Source organism: Phacochoerus africanus, chromosome 10, assembly GCF_016906955.1.
Source record: "Phacochoerus africanus isolate WHEZ1 chromosome 10, ROS_Pafr_v1, whole genome shotgun sequence".
Taxonomy (NCBI): domain Eukaryota; kingdom Metazoa; phylum Chordata; class Mammalia; order Artiodactyla; family Suidae; genus Phacochoerus; species Phacochoerus africanus.
This window is the reverse complement of record NC_062553.1, coordinates 30,912,551-30,922,598: the sequence shown is the minus strand read 5'-3', so window position 1 is coordinate 30,922,598 and position 10,048 is coordinate 30,912,551. Positions and strand designations below refer to the sequence as shown.

At 41.2% G+C, this 10,048-nt stretch overlaps 1 non-coding gene across 1 annotated transcript; it reads right to left on the bottom strand.

Annotated features, from left to right (window-relative positions):
* Positions 1–3,631: 3,631 nt before the first annotated feature.
* Positions 3,632–3,737, bottom strand: LOC125110406 (U6 spliceosomal RNA). The gene has a single exon (XR_007130596.1). It is a non-coding gene; the product is annotated as a U6 spliceosomal RNA (small nuclear RNA).
* Between the last annotated feature and the right edge of the window lie 6,311 nt (positions 3,738–10,048).

Genomic DNA, 10,048 nt, shown 5'->3' with positions numbered 1-10,048 from the left:
GGGAATTCCCGTCTTGGCGCAGCAGAAATGAACCTGAGTAGCATCCATGAGGATGCAGGTTTGATCCCTGGCCTTGCTCAGTGGGTTAAGGATCTGGCGTTGCTGTGAGCTATGGTGTAGGTTGCAGATGCAGCTCGGATTCCAGCACTGCTATGGCTGTGGTGTAGGCCGGCAGCTATAGCTCTGATTTGACCCCTAGCCTGGGAACCTCCACATGCTGCAGGTGTGGCCTTAAAAAGACCAGGGGGAAAAAAAAAGAAAGAAAAGAAAAATGGGCAGAAGACCTGAATAGACATTTCTCCCAAGAAGACACACAGATGGCCAACAGGCACATGAAAACATGCTCAACACCACTTATTATTACAGAAATGCAAATCAAAACTACAATGAGGTATCACTTCACACCAGTCAGAATGGCCATCATTAGTAAGTCTACAAATGGAGCTTCCACCGTGGCACAACGGGAGCATTAGGATGGATTCGATCCCCAGCCTGGCACAGTGGCCTAAGGCTCTGGCATTGCCACAGATGTGGCTTAGTTCGTGGCTATTGCTCGGATCTGATCCCTGGCCCAAGAGATTCATATGCAGTGAGGTAGCCAAAAAATAGTAAGTCTACAAATAACAAATGCTGAAGAGGGTGTGGAGAAAAAGGGAACCTTCCTACACTGTTGGTAAGAATGTAAACTGGTACAGCCACTATGGAAAACAGCACGGAGGTACCTTAGAAAACTAAATATAGAACTACCATATGACCTAGAAATCCCATTTCTGGGCATATATCTGGACAAAACTTTCACTGAAAAAGATACACACACTCCTATGTTCATTGCAGCACCATCCACAATAGCCAAGAAATGGAATCAACCTAAATGTCCATCAACAGATAAATGCATTAAGAAGATATGGTACATATACACAATGGAATACTACTCAGCCATAAAAAGAACAAAATAATGCCATTTGCAGCAACATGGATGGAACTAGGTTCTCATACAAAATAAAGTAAATCAGAAAGAGAAAGACAAATACCATATTGTCATTTACATCTGGAATCTAATATATGGCACAAATGAACCTACCTACAGAATAGAAACAAACTCATGGACTTGGAGAACAGACTTGTGGTTGCCAAGGGGAAGAGGGAGGGAGTGGGATGGACTGGGAGTTTGGGGTTAATAGATGCAAACTATTGCCTTTGGAGTGGCTAAGCAATGAGATCCTGCTGTATAGCACAGGGAACTACAGTCACTTGTGATGGAACTGATGGAACATGACTGAGGATAACGTGAGAAAAAGAATGTTCCACTGAGCCACAACAGGAACTACCTGCCCATTTTTCAATTGTGTTATTTTTTTGTTGTTGAGTTGTATGAGTTGTTTGTATATTTTGAAGATTAAGCCCTTGTTGGCTGCATTGTTTGAAACTGGGTCACTTTGCTGTACAGCAGAAATTGACAGAATGTTGTAAACAAAATATAATAAAACAATTTTTTAAAAGTCTATTATTATTATTATTTGCTTTTTAGGGCCACACCACTGGCATATGGAGGTTCCCAGGGTAAGAGTCAAATTGGAGTTATAGCTGCGGGTCTCCACCACAGCCACAGCAATGACGAATCTGAGTCTAGTCTGCGACCTACACCACAGCTCACAGCAATGCCGGAACCTTAACCCACTGAGCAAGGCCAGGAATTGAACCTGCGTCCTCATGGATGCTAGTCCAATTTGTTAACTACTGAGCCACAACAGGAACTCCCAAAAAACCACTGATTTTTAAATGGGTAAATATGGAATATGAATTATATCTTAATAAACCTGTTAAAAATACATATATGGACAAGAGATATTGACACACATATCCCAATTCATTCTTAAAAAAATTTATTCTTCAAAGGCAAACATTTCAAAATAATATGCTTACACTGCTACATTTGTATTCACTGGCATAAAACAATATACTTCTAAAGGTAGACAAGGGGTTCCCATTGTGGCTAAGAACCTGACATAGTCTCATTGAAGATGCAGGTTTGATCCCTGGCCTTGCTCATTGGATTAAGGATCCAGCATTGCTGCAAGCTTTGGCATAGCTCCAATTCGGCTAGGCCTGGGGAACTTCCATATGTTATAGGTGGGGCCCTAAAAAGATAAAATAAATAAATTAATAAAGGTAGACAAGTACTTAGCTCTTACACAGGTCCATCCTTACTTCCATTCATTTCTTATTATTTGGCAATTCTGGCAAAAGACTTTACATTATGACAGTATAGTTACTGATCACCTAATGAGAAACCTTTGAATGTCTAACATCTTGGTTTTCCTATTTAATTTTCTGAGTACTTATTATTACCAATTCTTTCCTTGTACTGCAATTAATCCCAATCTAATTCCCCACATGCTAAAATATATCAAAATCTCTCAATTCTCTTCTTTCATTTTATTGATTTTCCCTTGGACTATTTCATCCTTCTGGTCTTCTGTGTACTGAAATGGCTGCTCAAGGCTGTTGCACACCTGGCATTCTGGATTTCTCTTCACCCAGTCCAGAAATAACCAGCTGCTGTGTTGTCTCTCCCATCTTTCTTTTGTGTGGCTTACTCCTCCATTTTGGTGGATCATTCAAGTACTTCCCACAAATAGGGACAAAGGAAGACAAAAAAATTTTGAGAACTTGAATATATAAAATTATATTTTACACTGATACCTGAGCTGGGAATAGAATCCTTAGTTAGGGAGTTCCCACTGTGGCTCACTGAAAACGAATCTGACGAATATGAGGATGCTGGTTTGATCCCTGGCCTCGCTCAGTGGATGAAGGATGTGGTGTTGCCGTGAACTGTGATGTAGGTCGCAGACACGGCTCAGATCCTTCGATGCCATAGCTGTGGTACAGGCCAGCAGCTACAGCACTGATTCAGCCCCTAGCCTGGGAACCTTCATATACTGCGGGGACAGCCCTGTAGAAAAAAAAGCCCCCCCCCCAAAAAAAAATCCTTAGTTAGAAAAATCCATCTTCTTGTATTTTTAAATTTTTCCTACACTCCTTAACTTCAAATGTTTTAGCTAATTTTTATTTACTTAGGTCTTTTATCTTTTTAGGGCTGCACCTGAGGCATATGGAGGTTCCAGGGCTAGGGGACCAATTGAAGCTGCAGCTTTTGCCGGCCTGCGCCACAGCGACAGCAACACAGGATCCGAGCCACATCTGCAATCTACACCACAGATCACAGCAACACTGGCTCCTTAACCCACTGAGCAAGGCCAGGGATAGAACCTTCGTCCTCAGGGATGCCAGTCAGATTCGTTTCCACTGAGCCATGATGGGAACTCCTGTTTTAGCTGATTTTTTAAAAAATCATGGATGAAGGAGTTTCTGTTGTGGCTCAGGGGGTTAAGAACCCAACTAGTATCCACAAAGATGGGAGTTTGATCCCTGGTCCTGCTCAGTGGGTCAAGGATCAGGTGGTGTTGAGAGCTACAGTGTAGGTTCACAGATGTGGCTCAGATCCTGTGTTGCTGAGGCTGGGTGTAAACTGGCAGCTGCAGCTCTGATTTAACCCCTGGCCTGGGAATTTCCATATACTGCAGGTGTAGCCCTAAAACAAAACAAAACAAAAAACCCCTGTGGATGAAAAAGCATGGAACACTTCACAAGTTTGCATGTCATTCTTGCACAGGAAGCACACTAATCTTCACCGCATTGTTCAATTTTAGTACATGCGCTGCTGAAGTGAGCACTGCTTTAACAATTTTTTTCTTTTTAGGGCCACACTTGTGGCACATGAATTTCCCAGGCTAGGGGTTGAATAGGAGCTATAGCTGCCACCCTCCACCACAGCCATGGCAACTCACGGCAACGCTGGATCCTTAACCCGCTAAGGAAGGCCAGGGATTGAACCCCAGTCCTCATGGATACTAGTTGGGTTTGTTACTGCTGAGCCATAATGGGAACTCCCTATAAAAGTCAACTTTGTTTTTCTCATGGATACAATTTATCTTTGAAAATAGATGCACTTACATGTTTTCTTCTCCCTGTATTGATATCCTGTTTTGTCTTGGTCATTAGTGCTGAGTCACTCTTCAAAAATCTGGTGATTTTTGAATTTCTTTATACTTTGAAATTCACTGGGTGGGGGACTCAGCTTTCTCATTGGAAAATCTTCAGATGTCTGAATCCCTTTAAAGGTCTTTTGTCTGGGAGCTCCCGTCGTGGCGCAGTGGTTAACGAATCCGACTAGGAACCATGAGGTTGCGGGTTCAGTCCCTGCCCTTGCTCAGTGGGTTAAGGGTCCGGCGTTGCCTTGAGCTGTGGTGTAGGTCGCAGACGCGGCTTGGATCCCTCGTTGCTGTGGGTCTGGCGTAGGCCGGTGGCTACAGCTCCGATTCGACCCCTAGCCTGGGAACCTCCATATACCGCGGGAGCGGCCCAAGAAATAGCAACAAGACAAAAAAAAAAAAGTTCTTTTGTCTGGACCACCAGTTTCTATAGAAAAGGATCCTCCCTCCTTTTTCTCCAAGACTTAACTGTAACCACTGAAGGAAGTAATATGCCAAGTATACAGAATTTTATTTTCACTTTCCATCTCTGAGTGCTATCTCTGTCTGAAGACTTGTTTCAAATTCACAAGACAGTAATTCTTCAGTAGTTCGAAGATAGTAAACTATCTACATATCTAATAGGGTAGAAAGGAAGAAAGACTTTCAGTCAACCCCACTTTCAGCCCCAATCTCATCCTTGCAGCAGGGTCTTTTCTTTTTCCCATTGCTAGGACCTCCTGAGTCTTAAGAAGCAAATTGGCTTGCTTCTTTTTATTATTATTTTTTTGGTCGGGTGGAGGGCTCAGGTATAGCATACAAAAGTTCTCAGACTGGAGGACAAACTGGAGCTACAGCTGCTGGCCTACACCACAGCCACAGCCACACCAGATCTGAGCTGTGTCTGGCAACCCACAGCTTGCAGCAACCCCATTCCTCAACACAAAAAGTGGGGCCAGGGATTCAACCCACATCTTCATGGATACTAGTTGTGTTCATTTTCTGCTAAGCCAAGACAGGAACTCCCAAATCAGCTTGCTTCTGAGTAAGCATTCCTACTGTAGTCAATTAGGTTTGAACTTTATTCTATCAAGTCAATTTATACTTCCGTGTGCTTTCCATCTTCTCTTCCATTCAGTATCCCTCTAGATTTATACCTTTATAAATCTGTTATTTCAGTGGAGTTTAGGAGGTGACTAATTTTAAAGCATTCATAACACCAATTCTGTTAAATCAAAGTCTGGGCAGCATAACTTCCAAGAGTAAAATAGGAAACAATCTACATATCTAATAGGGTAATTAATATGCAAAAGATTGTAGTCCTGCTCAATGGCCTATTTAAAGCCACTCAAAATATTGATATAAAGAATCGTAGCCCCTCAGCACATGGAGTTCCCAGGCCAGGGATCAGATCCAACCTGCAGTCTCAACGTAACTACGCCTGCAGCAATGCCAGATCCTTAACCCCACTGTGCCAGGCTGAGGACCAAACCTGCATCCCAAAGCTCCCAAGATGCCACTGATCCCACTGTGTGACAGCAAGAATTCCTAAAGTTTAGAATTTTTTTTTGTCCTTTTTTTGGTCTTTTTGCCTTTTCTAGGGCCGCTCCCTCAGAATGTGGAGGTTACGAGGCTAGGGGTCTAATCAGAGCTGCCGCCGCCAGTCTACACCAGAGCCACAGCAACTCGGGATCAGAGCTGCATCTACGACCACAGCTCATGGCAATGCCGGATCCTTAACCCGCTGAGCAAGGCCAGGGAACCTGCAACCTCATGGTTCCTAGTTGGATTCGTTAACCACTAAGCCTCGATGGGAACCCCCAAAGCTTAGAATTTTTGAAAAACTTTCATATAAAGAATTCTTGAGGAACTGTGATTATGGGTTTTATTTTTATCTTTCTAGGGCTGCACCACATGGAGGTTCCCAAGCTAGGGGTCCAATCAGAGCTATAGCTGCTGGCCTACGCCACAGCAACAGCAATGCCAGATCCGAACCGCGTCTGTGACCTACACCACAGCTCATGGCAACACTGGATACTTAATCCACTGATGGAGGTCAGGGATTGATCATGTTTCTTCATAGTTACTAGTCAGATTTGTTTCTGCTGAGCCATGACAGTAACTCCCTGATTATCAGTTTTAAAAAGCTGATTACAGACAATTATGTAGTATTACCTTAATCATGTAACAACAGTACAGTGAGGAGAGAATACTCTGAAATATTTAGTAAATTCTAGGATGTAGAGTTAAAACTTTTTTGAGTCTAAGTTTCCTGCGAAATAGCATATTTTTACCACTAAAACTGCTTTTAAAAATAAAAGCAAAGCAAGAAATACAGTAGATAGAAAACCCAAGTTCTCAGTCTGATGATGCCAGTCGTCATGGTATCTTTGGGCAAGTCAGAACCTCATCTTTTTTCCCTTTTTATGGCTATACCGGCGGCACATCGAAGTTCCTGGGCTGGGGTCTAATTGGAGCTGCAGCTGCCGGCCTACACTACAGCCGCAGCAACACTAGATCCAAGCTACATCCTCAACTTACATCACAGCTCATAACACCACCAGTTCTTTAACCCACTGAGCGAGGCCAGGGATCAAATCCACATCCTCATGGATACTATTTGGGTTCTTAACCCACTGAGACACAACTGGAACTCCAGAACCTCATTTTTTGTATCTGTAATTTAAAATGAAGGGCTGCAGAATGGTCAGAACAAATTTAGTATTATGATGAAGGCCAGGCTCAAATTGTGAGAGCCAACAAATAAAAAATATGTAAGATGCGAACTATTCAGGAAGCAGCATTTTGTAAGTGTGATAAGAAGTGGAATAGGGAAAGGAAATAAAAGTATGAAAACAGATATGAAGGAAAGAACTGGTAGATAGTGCAAAAAAAAAAAAGTCTAAGACAGACCTCTAGAAAGTAATAAAGAGAATAAGGAAGTATTCTTGAAAAGAGGAGCTTATTTAGAGGCCCAATGAACAGAGTATCAATCTACTGAATTAGGTTGAGAGAGTTGGGGCCCACAAAGTAGGACTGACAACTTGAACAAATTAAAAGGATTACCATTTAGGGCCAAGGGTTTTTGGCTACATTCCCTACATGCATGTCTTCCCACATAGGAACGTGTCTCCCTATCCTCCCTTCCACAGGTTCACAACCTTGATCTTTTACTCTTTTTTTCTTCCTTTCATATTCTTTCCTGGTCTCTTTATCTTTTAATTACCCCACCCCCAAGCTAGGTATCACAGTCTTTCAGTTTCTTACCCCATCTCGGTTACAAAGCAATTTCTGCTTCAGTAAACGCCCCTTACCTGTATATTCCCTGCCTCCAAACTCACCTTTCTCAATGCTCTGTGTATGCAACAACCCGTCCTTGACATAAATTTCATTGCTAAGATAAAGGTTAGAGATAAAAATAGGGAGTCAAGAGACACTAGGTATAATTGATGAAAGAGAAATGTAATTAACTTACTGTTATAAAGACTAAACTTAAAAAGGAATAATCACATTGCTTGGTGACCTGGAGGTAACCTAAAAACAAAATCACACATTTAAAAGCTATTATCTCTACAGATTAGTCCACTCCTCATTATTACTAATTTTTAAAAAAAAACACATTATTTGGAAACAGTTGTTTTTTTGGCCTTTTTAGGCCTGCACCTGTGGCATATGAAGTTTCTCAGGATAGAGTATCCCAGCCACGTCTGCGAGCTACACAACTCACTGCAAAGCTAGATCCTCAACCCACTGAGCGCCATCAGGGATCGAACCTGTGTCCTCATGTATACCAGTCAGGTTTGTTACTGCTGAGCCACGATAGGAACTCTGGAAACAAAAAATTTTTAATAAGGAAAATCAACCATGTTAACAATCACCTCAAGAGGCTATTATCCTAAATTTGTTTCCTAACTGAAATTTTGCCTTTCAATTTTACCTCCAGGACATGACTTTTTTTTTTCCCATTCCAAGGCATGTAGAGTTTCCAGGTCAGGGATAAGATTCGAGCCACAGCTGCGGCAACACTGGATCCCTTAACCCACTGTACTGGGCTAGGGATTGACCCTTCATCCTGGTGCTGCAGACGCTGCCAATTTATAAGTTGCGCCAATATCCAGGACACGGCATCGTAACTGAAGAGGAGCTACCTCTCCTCATATACAGAGAAATAGGACATTATGCAAGTAAGAACTAAGGTTTATCTATAATGGAATCATTTTTAGGGCAAGATTTTATGGTTTAGAAGATAATTTTCTATGGTTTCCATAAAACGAGACCAATGCTATTTATTGTTCTTCTAAATATCAGAAAAAAAAGTTACATTTTGTGCACATAAAGCAACTTCAGAAGTCATGAAACTCTACAGTTGAATCTAGTTTATCAAAACATTCTGTTCAGTTCATACCACAAGGACTAGTTTGTATATACTTTCCTGGGGGTGAAGGCCACACTCTCACCTGAACTGGTTTTCCTTTTCATGCTTGCAAATGATTCCTCCACATTTCCTATTTTTAAGGAAAACAGGAATAGCATTTCAGCTCTCAAAATGCTACCAGGCTTAGTAGGCACATATAAATAACAATATTTGGGGATTTTTCCTCAAAATAACTCTGACTCTGGGTATCCAACTTATCTTTTTGGGTCTTTTTAGCACCCGGAGCATATGGAAGGTCCCAGGCTAGGAGTCAAATTGGAGTTGCAGCTGCTGGCCTACACCACATACACAGCAACATGGGACCTGAGTCTTGTCTGTGACCTACACCACAGCTCCTGGCAATGCTGGATCCTTCACCCACTGAGCCAGACCAGGGATTGAACCTGTGTCCTCATGGATACTAGTCGGGTTCGTTATCGCTGAGCCAAGACGGGAACTCAAATTTTATCTATTTTTGAAAAGGAGACTAGAAGGTCCTCCTTTTTGTTAAAATTCTGTAATTCTATGGTTAGGAGAAACCAATGGATGTCATTAATACTGTTCCTCAATATTACTTAGGACATGAGGTCATTCATCTATCAATATGAGGCAAATAATGATATGCATAGCAAAGGAATATGTATATATAGTTCACATATCAAAAATGAAGAGGTGAGGAATAAATAAAAAACTCGAGAGCTGTCAGCCATGTAGAAGGTAAGTCACTACCAGTCATCCTTAAATCAAAATTAGGCATATTGTGGAGTTCCCTGGTAGCCTTAGTAATTGGGGTTGTTACTGCTATGGCTAAGGTTCAATCCCTGGCCAGGAAACTTTTGCATGCAGCAGAGGTAGCCTATAGAGGAAAAAAAAAATTAGGTATATTCTGTACATAAAGCTTTTATGCTGTAAGGGAGAAACAAAGTACTAGGTACATTAACTCAGTAAGAAATAAAATACTTACTGAGTTTCTCAAATTTTGTCCAGTCTTATAAGTGTTTGCCTTGTTTCACTCAATGTACCTTGAGAAAAAGCTCTACCATTATCATAAAGTACATATTTAAACAGCTTAGCCTTCTTGACTTGATTCAACAGCTTATTAAAAGGTAATCGATAAAAGGAAGAACAAGTAGAATTTTAAAGTTTTTAATGTATTCTTACTGAAAATAAATGAGAGAAAATGAACATTATAACATGAACTTAGTAGACAGTATATTACTGTAGGATATACTTTTAAAAGCTTATTAGAAAATTTATGTTAATTCTTTAACTCCTTGATGAATGAAATAAAACACACACCAAGTCTTAACTATCCTTTGAAACTGACCACTGTGTTCTAGGGACTGACACGAGAGTTCTCTTGAAATCAATTTATCATCTTTGATTTTTAATATATAAAGATACAGCTTGCTCCATGAGAAGAGCCCTTCATACTGGTATTCCAGCGAGAAGCAATTTCACCTTAGGTTATAGCTCATAGGCCTTCTGAAAGCTGGTTATGAATACCTTAGAGACACAAAGTAAAAATCAGTTTGTGGAGTCCCCATCATGGCGCAGCAGAAACAAATATGACTAGGAACCATGAGGTTGCAGGTTCGAT